Source organism: Pseudoliparis swirei, chromosome 11, assembly GCF_029220125.1.
Source record: "Pseudoliparis swirei isolate HS2019 ecotype Mariana Trench chromosome 11, NWPU_hadal_v1, whole genome shotgun sequence".
Taxonomy (NCBI): Eukaryota; Metazoa; Chordata; class Actinopteri; order Perciformes; family Liparidae; genus Pseudoliparis; species Pseudoliparis swirei.
In genome coordinates this window covers 19,591,306-19,602,614 of record NC_079398.1, presented here as the reverse complement: position 1 = coordinate 19,602,614, position 11,309 = coordinate 19,591,306, and the positions used below count along the sequence as shown (strand labels likewise).

At 42.8% G+C, this 11,309-nt stretch overlaps 1 protein-coding gene across 2 annotated transcripts in view; it reads left to right on the top strand.

Annotated features, from left to right (window-relative positions):
* Window positions 1-11,309, top strand: part of stag1a (STAG1 cohesin complex component a) — a 40,121-nt gene that overhangs the window by 7,545 nt on the left and 21,267 nt on the right. The gene's annotated exons all lie outside the window — the stretch shown is intronic.

Sequence of the window (11,309 nt, the reverse complement as noted above, 5' to 3'; positions counted from 1 at the left end):
TGCAGCGTTGCTTTTGCACTCGCCACAGAAGCCCAAAGTAATCACAGATCTCAAGAGTTCAATGGGATGTAAATCCATGGTAATACAATGGGGGGGAAATGTTAATTACGTGGAAGTGGGGTTGGCGGTTCAATCCCTGCCCTAGTCGATGTGTCCTTGAGCAAGACACTTAACCCTGAATTGTTCCCTGTATGAACGTAACATGATTGTAAGTCACTTTGGATCAAAGCGTCAGCTAAATGACATGTAATGTACAAATGTGACGTCAAGTGTTTTACATTGAATTTGATCAAAGTTATTTACAAAAGGGAGAATTATTGAAAATTGGGTAAAAAAAGAAAAAGGAAAATGATCTAGACGATATCACAGGATGTTTTTGTCTGTCGCCTTCAGCGGTTGGGACGGCGAGGAAGTGTTGGGACGGACCGCCCTGTTCTTGCTGACAGCGGCGCGTTCTTTTCGCACCGGCGCTGTAAAGTGGAGCTTCGTAGGCAGGAACACCTCATTAAATACTGAGCCTCAGACGGACGGCTCAGAGGAAAGAGGCTGCGCCTGGGGCTCCAGGGGTTTGAGGAAGCCTTTGTGGGAAGTACAGGACATTTAGGTAAAGAAGGCGTCGAAGAAATGCATTCGGAAAGCCTTTATTGGTTAAATAATTTCAACAATAATGTCTTTGTTAACGACTAACTCGTCCCGTGAGGCATCCGTGAGTGGATGCCGGTTCATAAACAAATGAATGCCAATTAAACACAGTTGTGAAGAAAACGTCACCATGGGAGAAGTTGTTATAATTGCTGGTACGTAAAATAATAATGCGGCCCTATCTGAGTACAACTGGATTACAGTGTGTCGTAAACTCCTCCATGAACAGTTTGTGGAGCTTATAAAGTACAGTAGACGTGGACAATGATTTGTAATTGTAAAATGACATAAAATAGGACAAATGAATAATTAAATAAACGAGACGATATCAAATACAATAAATGTCAGGGAATAGAAAGTTGAATAGAATAAATCAAAAATAGTGTCTTCAAAATATTGTAATCAAAAGCTGGGCTAAAATAAAAGGCGTTTAAAAATTATTTTCCATTTAAAGATATTTACACTTTTCGCGACGCACGGCTCGGAGAATAAAAACTCAAACTGAGCTCACCGAATTCTGAACTCATTTTTCAGTTTTCAAATCCCCTTTTGGAAATATTTTGCTTGGCACAGACATCAGATTGAGACACAAACTGCATATATTTGTCTCCTATAGGAGCACAGTCCAGTTTTTTAATAATGGGAAACGGAGGGTTAACTTATGACACATTATTGATCTCATTTGGAGGCAATAAGCAGTCTCTTCCTCAACTCCAGTTGATATCCGGCCTATTGAGTCTCTTATCTTCACTTTGGCTTCAGAGGCTTTTCACTTGTCATTTCATGAGTCACGTACATTCAGAGCAGCCAGATCTCAAATTGGCACCGGGCCTGACCTGGAAATCCTCTCGGTGTCATTTACACAGGCGGGGTGGGGTTAACCAGCTTCAAGCTACAGCAAATACCACCTTGTCAGCATCTGCTGTGTGTGTGTGTTTCTGCGGTCAGTGTTATTTGTACACACACTTACTTAATATTGATTTGCTGGCCTGTGCCAAGTTAATTCTGCAGCTGTTTAGAGTGAAAGTGAAGCGGTCGCAAAAGAATACTGAAGATTTCAGCAAAGTGAGCTCCGGGACAGGCGTCCCGATTTTTAGAAACTGAAAATGTAATGTATATATACACTACCGTTCAAAAGTTTGGGGTCACTTAGAAATGTCTTTATTTTTCAAAGAAAAGCACTGTTTTTTCAATAAAGATAACATGAATCAAAAATACACACTCTACATTGTTAATGTGGTAAATGACTATTCTAGGTGGAAACGTCTGGTTTCTAATGAAATATCTCCAGAGGTGTATAGAGGCCCATTTCCATCAACTATCACTCCAGTGTTCTAATGGTACATTGTGTTTGCTCATCGCCTTAGAAGACTAATATCTGATTAGAAAACCCTTGTGCAATTATGTTAGCACAGCTGAAAACAGTTATGCTGGTGATATAAGCTATACAACTGGCCTTCCTTTGAGCTTGAAGTTTGAAGAACAAAATTAATACTTCAAATATTAATCATTATTTCTAACCTTGTCAATGTCTTGACTATATTTTCTATTCAATTTTCAATTCATTTGATAAATAAAAGTGAGTTTTCATGGAAGACACAAAATTGTCTGGATGACCCCAAACTTTTGAACGGTAGTGTATATCCAAATATTTAATCATGTAAAAATAAAAATGTTAACTTTTACTATGTGAGAAAATCTGATAGACTCGTTAAAAAAAGAGTCTGCGTAAAAGTGGCCATCTGGAAAAGTCTTTAAAAGCACAAAAACTAAAAGAAGTTGATGCTGAGACCGAGGCAACAAAACCGAGTCGTCTGGCGTTCACGTTTCTGTGGAATTCCCAACGAGGTCTCCCGCGAGTGGAGACGTGGCCCGGCCAGATTAGCTCCCTCCGCTGCCCCGAGACGTCATCAGGCGGTATCACTCGTCCTCCATCTGCTCTCTCGGCCTGTGCGGAGCGGATTAACGGGGTTTCCCCTGCCTGACTCCAACAGATTATTTACCCGTAAACCTCTTTTCCTTATTCCCTCCCGGCTGCACATTGTGCTGCCAGCATTATCTCGTCCGGCACGGCGTCAGACAAACACAACGCTCACAGCTCCCTGAGTCGTCTGACAGTTGTAGTCAAGGTCAGAACGACCTTGTTTTAGCTCCAGCTATATAGAGGGACTAATGGGATTCATCATCAAACCGCATGACACTATTGGGATTTTATTGACTTGATTAAGTACAAAGTGAAGACATTCATTCACTGCAATATATATATAATATCTTTTTGGTTTTTGCCAGCCAATTACGTGTGTATTCAAAAATATATACGATTGTGTGTGTGCTTGTTTAGTTTATTCGACTTGTACTGTTTTGTGACAGAAAACAATGTCGAAAAACATTGATGACTTGGTATCCAAGCTAAGTGCTAACCGTTGTTATTGTAGTCCTTTGTCATTTCACTGTCGATTATTCCTTCGGTTTATGTGATGAAGGCGGCATTGCGAAATGACTCACTTTGTTTGAACAGCTGTCCCAAAAAAAGCCGTCAAAGTTACAAAATGATACGAAACGCAGACACAAAACTGAAGATATTCAACTTACTATATCGCGTAAAATAAATCAATAAATAAGCTTTAAATCCCCGCATTTGAGAAGCTGCAAGCAGAGAATGTGTGTCACCTGTGTGGTCATTTCCATGATCCATATCTGGCCTTTATGTCTTCATTTAATGTAGAAAATAAAGAATCACAGAAATTTCTGTGTGAGCAACAGTAAAAAAAAAATTAAAACAATTTATTCTATTAAGAATGTGACAAACGAGACGTACAAGTAATATTTTGTATTATTTAAACGAGTGAGGAAACAATGGGAAAAACATTCTCTGAAGCCCAACCTGCTCAACACACGAATGAATGAATGATGAATATATATGAATTGAATGGATGAACCGCTCCACGACGACTCCGGCTTGTTGCCTCTGAGCTTTTTTGAAATTGTTCTTTTCTGCCAGTCTCGAACACCCGGCTGTGAATTTGCATACACAACCTCCTGCGCTACGACTCCTGCGCCAGAGCTCACTCTTCTAGATTCCCTCTACATCCCGTCACAGAAGCGTCCGCCATCGTTACTTATTATATCAGCCCCTGTGAATTATTGCTCCGGACCTCAGCCCTTTGCTTTGACATCCGCCCGGTCAGATGAGCCGGCTTTCTCTCGCTCCTGTGAACATCTTCGACATGCCGCTGCTAGACCATTAGGAAGTAGTAATGGGTGTGAGGAGGTGTGTGTGTGTGTGTGTGTTTTGTCAGTCTGGGTGTGCGTTTTATGAGTGTGCATCCCCCCCCCCCCTCTGTTAGAAGTGAATATGAGGCAGACTGTAAATGTGGGCCAAGGTGAGAGAGGGAGCCCAGACAGATGAGAGGAAAACAAATGAGTCCCCTTTTTTCTTTTTCTGCCCTGCTCCATCTCCTGCTGCTCCCCCCCCCCCAGCCCCTCTGTGCTACTGTCACACGTTCTCCCCCTCTTTACCCCTCTTCCCATTCACCCCCCCCCCCCCCCCACATCCGCTCCATTTTGCAGCCGAGCAGCCGTTGCTGCTCGTCGTCCTCCCTTTTCCGCTTTGCCCTGTTCCCTTTCTTATGATTTTTAATTGCCCTTTTAGTCACACTGGTGCTTCTCGGGAGATGAGGAGGGCAGAATCTATTTTTCCACACCGATCTTATCACAGCATCCCCCTCCCACCTCCTCCTCACCCCCCATCTCCTCCTCGATGCTAAAATCAGGCTTTTTTTTGTGTGTGCTGCAGAGTTTGAGCATCCAGTAAATTGTGGTAATGACAGATGGCTGTGTGTATGTTTGTGTGTGTGTGTGTGTGTGTGTGTGCAGGGACATGACTATGTGTCAGACCCTCTGTGTCGGATGGGTAATCTCCCGTGTGACATAATCTGGTGAAGCCAGACGGCCAGTCGGCCTGGAGGCTGCTCCACGTTATGAGGCCGAGGCTCTTTGGTCTCCGTATGCGATGAAGTGCAATTATTGTCTCGTCGCGGTGGCCCCGAGGGACCGCTTATGGCGCGAGCTCACGAGTCGGGCTCCGGCTCGGCCTTCATTGTGTCGAGTTCTTTCTTTGTTGTCGTTTGTTTTGACTTTGATTTTTAAGCTCGGGACTCGAGGTTCCTGCACACGTTGGAAGGAAATTATGAAATAGCCCAGAGGCGGGAAGCTCGAGTTAAGTTTTTGGCTCCCTGTGGTTGTCGGTTCGTCTACTGGTTTACTTTCTCAATGGTCGGCTTGGTCCGTGAGATGTTTTAAGACCAGAAACACTTTATTCACCATTCCCAACAGTTCCAATATGTCATATTTATAGTGCTATATGATGAACATAGCAGAGCATTTAGCAGTTAAAGAGCCAGATATTTTCCTCAGGCGTTTGGAGGAGACCAAAACAGAGATGAAACCGAGTGAATGCTCCACTTTCATTCCTCAATGGACACGAACACAAGTCCAAACTAGAACGGGCACTCGGTAGAGCGCATACCTTCGCATATCACAAAATTGGGCATTGAATTATGAACATGTTGGCATTAGTTGAATGCCAATTGGATATAAATTGACCGTGCTATGGTAAAAAGAAGATTTTGACCTTTTCATGACCTTGACCTTTGACCCGACCGATCCCAAAGTCTAATCAAATGGTCCCCGGATAATAACCAATCATCCCACCAAATTTCATGCGATTCAAGAAGATGTTGACCTTTTTCATGACCTTGACCTTTGACCCGATCAATCCCAAAATATAATCAAATGGTCCCCGGATAATAACCAATCATCCCACCAAATTTCATGCGATTCGGTTTACAACTTTTTTTGTTACACGCATACAAATAAATAAATAAATAAATACACGGCGATTAAAACATAACCTTCCGCATTTTCAATGCGAAGGTAACTAGAATGGGCACTCGGTAGAGCGCATACCTTCGCATATCACAAGATTGGGCATTGAATTATGAACATTAATCGGCTATCAAAATAGTTGCCGATGCATTTTTTTCTGCCGATCAACTAATCAATAGAAATGTTTCTGACTGACGGATATAAAAATCTGTCTCCACATGTTACACTTCAAAAACATCGGCATTGGCCAAGAGAATCTCAATTGATGCGTCCCTCTTTCAACATGTTTAAGGGCCCAGAGGCGCCACGTGACGTGGTTGTTGTAATTACACAGTTTGGCCACCGTGGAAATTGTCCTCCACGTCCTGCGGTTTGGAGTTTGAACTGTGCAGAAGTGAAGGGCACATATTCCAATTATTTCTTCGTCCGTGGGGTCGTAAAGATGTTTGAAGATGTCCCTCCAGGTTACCGCCTGCTGTCGTCACCTTCTGTTTCTGATCTGTCGGCGTATCTCCACTTGTTCTTACTAATGAGTCCCTCACTGCCTTTTGTCTCTAATGTTTTACGATGACTAGTTTTACATTTAAAAACTAGAACGGGCACTCGGTAGAGTGCATACCTTCGCATATTACAAGATTGGGCATTGAATTATGAACATTTTGGCATTAGTTGCATGCCAATTGGTAAAAAGAAGCTTTTGACCTTTTCATGACCTTGACCTTTGACCCGATCGATCCCAAAATCTAATCAAATGGTCCCCCGATAATAACCAATCATCCCACCAAATTTCATGCGATTCGGTTTAATACTTTTTGAGTTATGCGAGTAACACGCATACAAATAAATATATAAATACACGGCGATCAAAACATAACCTTACGCATTTTCAATGCGAAGGTAAAAATCTAAACCAAGTTCCCAGTTAGAGTTCGCACATTGGGACCGTAACAGCGGCGTAAATCTGAATTTAATTCAGATTAATGTAAAAACCTGCTCTTTCCTGCAGACTGCCACACCTTGTGTGACGTAACCCAAGTGACATCAATGCATGTGAACCTTCGAGGCTTTAATTTAAAGGAGTTTTCTGTATCTAACAATGTAGAGAAAGCGATACCCAATCTGATGCAAGCGGGGGTTGAAACATTTTCACTATCTGGTGCTCAACATGACGAGCAGAGTGGTCTGGGATATGAAATATTAAAACTTGGCATGTTTTACAAATTGCGCGGTAAAACTGAGCAGCTTCTTCAGAGTTGAACCGCTGACTGGATCTTGGCCTCTCGCCAAGATCTCCCTGATTTCCTCCAGTGGTTTGTGATGACAGGCTTTACACTATATTTAATTTAATTATACACGTACATTACATGTCAAGTTTTTCAAGCATCGGTTGCTATTCACTGCGAGTGCTTCACCCTTAATTACGTTTGCATGGCAGCTCACAGCTTCTCACTCTGACGGGCATAATGCATACGACCTTGGCCAGATCATTGACTTTAATCCAGAATATGCAATCTGAGTGGAGCTGTTAGAAGATCATTTTTAAGTTGGTCAGTTCTCGATAGCGTTCCCTCCTTTTTTTTCAGTCACTGGCGCATCTTTGTTTAAATTTTTTTATCAATGAAATCAACTATTCTATGTTTTTTATCACACTTTTCAATGGCCCATAATTAGGGTTGTTTATCTGTCATTTATTTCCCTGAACTGTCTGTAAAGTATCACCCTGACTTGTTGCCGAGATGATTTTAGATTAATTCTTCATTCTCATATAGATTGTTTGTCTTTTTGTTCTATAATCTCTATAATTTCACTTGAAACTGGCTCGTTAATTTCCCACTAAAGTTCTCAATTAAACAAAACAAATAGTCCGTACTTTTCATTTGCCACGTATTTAATTCACACGAGGCTTCACCACATTTACTTATCAAATCACCAGAAAACATGTGTTGTGATATTGAAATCGAGACATTAATCGACTGATATTGTGATTATATTTCTTTAATAATTCATAAGAAGATAACATTGTGTGAAGGGGAAATGAATCCCGCGGTGTTTTTAACTGTGAAGAAGATAATGACCCGGAGCTCGGAAGGGAAAGAAAACTGGCTTTTCCTGAACGGTTCTCGCGCTCCGTCGGCTGTCTGACTTGATTGCGGGCTATTTGTCTTACTTTCAGCTCCTGTGATGCACTTTACAGCGCGCACTGGAGACGTCCACAGGGTTTATACATTTGTATATAGATTCTCTTCGAGGTCTTTCCCCTCCTGGCGTTTGTAGGAAACGGCAAATTCAGCTCGGCCAGATCTCACCGCTCCATTCAAGGACTTTTCTTCTTCTTATATATATATTAGGGATGCACCGATCCATATCGGCCGATATTCCCATTATCGGTTTTGATCGGCGTTCTCAAAACAGCCGATCAAAACGGCCGATCAGATGACGTAACATCTGCGAGAACTATCAGACGTTTAAATCGCCGCGCACCGCAACGGAGACGATGCGCCCGGCGAGGGCCGCAGAGTGAGAGGTCCACGAGGGGATCCTCACCACCGAGCGGCGTCCCCGTCCCCCGAGTTTAATCTCTGGGTCGACTCAGCCGACACTCACATGTCTGAGCCCCTAGAGCAGGGGTGGGCAAACTTTTTGACGTGCGGGCCACATTCGGTTCTGAAATGTGACAGAGGGGCCGGGCCAGGAGCATTTGGACATGCAATGTAATTTATTAAACCTGGAGATTGCATCTGTTTTTTATACATTTCAATTTAAGGTGCAAAGTTAAAGTAATCAACATTTACTGGAAAGAGATCAATGGAATCACTTTCAACATTCAAAACAAATTATTACCCAACGAAATACTCAAGCTCAATAATTTCTAATTGTTTTAAACCCCGCAAAATAATGGACGGATTGTCCTGAGAGATAGACTGTATTAAATATCCTGCCTGCAGCAGAAACTAGAAAGGGGTCTTTAAATTGAGGGCGATGTGCGGCGTTATCTGGTCAGCATGTGTATGAACCCGTCACAAACAGACTGACAGAGCTTTACTCGAGAAAATATGACCCTAAAGCTGACAATTGAAGTTCGATTTTTAAAAATTATTCATATCTCTTCTGAAAACACACCTTTACTCATGTGGACGAACTGTTTGTGTTTGAAATTGGTTTACCAAAGGTCATAGGTTCTCAAAAGCAGTTAAATATCTGAATACAATGCTAGATACATGTAATTGCACCTGTCCATCCTGGAGAGGGATCCTCCTCTGTTGTTCCTGATCCGATGTGAGGTCAAAGGTCAAAGGTCAGGGATGTCGATATGCAGATTGTAAAGCACTCCGAGTCAAATTTATAATTTGTGAAATTGGTCTCTACAAATAAACTGAATTGAATAAATGAGGAAAACCAAATTTTGTATTAACGTTTTTTCATTAAAATGATGTGGTCTGTCACACATTCACCAAAATGATAAAGATGGGACTGAGAAATGACTTCATATTGCAGATAAAGTTTCATGGGGTGTGTGCAAATAAAAAATGACCATTACATTAATTTTTTTTATAAATATGTATTGTACATAAAAATTAAAACAATTCTACATTATATACATGTTGATAAATAGAAAACAGAACACAACTATTGACAGACTATTTACAATATGGCTTCACTATAATAACATCATGTCATCGTGTCACGAGACCTCTCTGCTGGCCGGGCAGGTGGAGCTGCAGGTGGAGCTGCAGGTGGAGCTGCAGGTGGCGCTGCAGGTGGCGCTGCAGGCGCTGGTGAATCCTCTCTGTAAAATACAAGACTAGTCAGCACCGCGCACAAGTTACGGACACCGTGACACGTAACGTGTAGTAAAGACTCTTACCCGGTCCAAGTGGCTCTCTTCTGGCTGCGTGTTCCTCCTCGTGGCTCTGCAGCCCCTCCAGGCTCCGCGCTGCTTGCCAAAATCACTGCGGCTGTTTCTAAATGAGCCCCACCTGTGTGGTGGGCGGGTCCCTTGTGATTTACTGAGTGTTCATTGGTTGTTTTTTTCTCGCAAAATGTTGACAGACAAACGGATTGACAAATCATGGTGAAGGGTTTTGTGTGACGAGTACTTTCCGCGCCAACGCACACCGGAAGTAAACAAAGTCGCGATTTGGACAAGTTCGGCGGGCCGGATTAAAAAGCCTAACGGGCCGGATGTGGCCCGCGGGCCGTAGTTTGCCCATGTCTGCCCTAGAGACTGATGCTCACGGTAAACGCATTCGATCGGGAGCGCACGAGGGTTTTGATAAAGTTAGCGGAAGGATTTACGTGAAAACATCCGGTTTTGCAAAGTTAGCGGAAAGAACCACGTGAAACAACATCCGTTTGTCAAAATAAATTATGCTAACATTAAAACATTTTTACTGTACCAAGGAAGAGTTTATAAAAATTAGTCAGACTTTTGTATGTTAAAAAAAGTCCTGTATATAGATTTCCCCAAGAGTTCCAGGAAATGAATGATACAGAAGTGTTCCATACATATCTGAAATCCCCTACAATAGCAATCAAACAATTTTAATGTATCAATTAGGACATTTTTCAAAGTAAAAGTCCTAAATGTTTAAAGAAATCTGTAATTTCTTTAATGTTTGAGGTGCTTTATATATGTATTTCCTCATAGTCCGAGGCAATAATGCTACACAATAAATAGAATGCTTCAATCGACACCGTGATCGGTGATCGGTATTATCGGTGATCGGCAGATACTGATTTCAGTGATCGGTGATCGGCACAAAAAACCTGATCGGTGCATCTCTAATATATATATACCTTTTTATTTAATTACAGTTTTATGCTCATGAGCTGCTTTTTTCTTTTATCTCACCTCACAAACACGATACAGCCAGAGGGGTCAAAGCTCCGCACGAGGCATTCGGCGAGTTCTCTGTGCTTTCTCTTTGCCCCCCCCCCCCCCCCCCCCTCGCTTTCCAGTCACAGGGATGATCCCTCAAGGCCAGCAGGTCCACCAAGATTCAAGATAATTAAATCTGTATAAATCCACCCGGGTTTAAACCAATCCGCTCTGCCTCCCCGCCCCCCCCCCCCCTCCGAAGAGGTTGGCCCGGGGTGGGGGTGAACTCTGGACGAGTGCATAGCGTCTTTACGCGGTCGTAAAGTGGCGGTGGTGAAAGTACGGCAATGTTTGACGGGAGATAACGGCGCATGCTTTTTATTTTTACTCATTTCCGATAAAGGACGAGCGCTTCGCGGCGGCGACGACATGCATTTGCGGTGACGGAGTGTTAAAGATGTATGTATGTATATTTAATAAAACTGAGCCTGCCAATTTATTGCCCACAGAGAGATAATCCACTTCAGCCCGAGCTCGCTGTGACGTCAGCTCGGCGGCTGCAGTGTGAAGACACAAAGTCAAGCTTCAATTACAGCTCTGCAGAACGTTTGCTGAGCCCGTGGCGGTAATATTTAAAGAGAGAATAATATCTTCTTCCAGTTTAATTTGCTTCAGTCAGTTTCCCTTCAAGGGGCCTTTTGTTTGGAGTCACCCCCCATAAAGAGCTGCTCCATGCCACGCGGCCCCCTTCTTCCCCAGGCCAGATAGTCGTGTTGTAATGAGGGAACTCGCTCCCCGTGTCGTGTTGTTATCTAAGTGTGTCGCTGAGCGTCTTCTTTTTTACTCGAGTGGCTCTTCAGGGTAAAATTGTCTTGCAGATATGTTTTGCGTTGGAGTTAATGATGCCTGTCGTTGTGGTAGAAGGCGTAACGGGGGAAATGCTTCTTGCATGTTTGGAGAT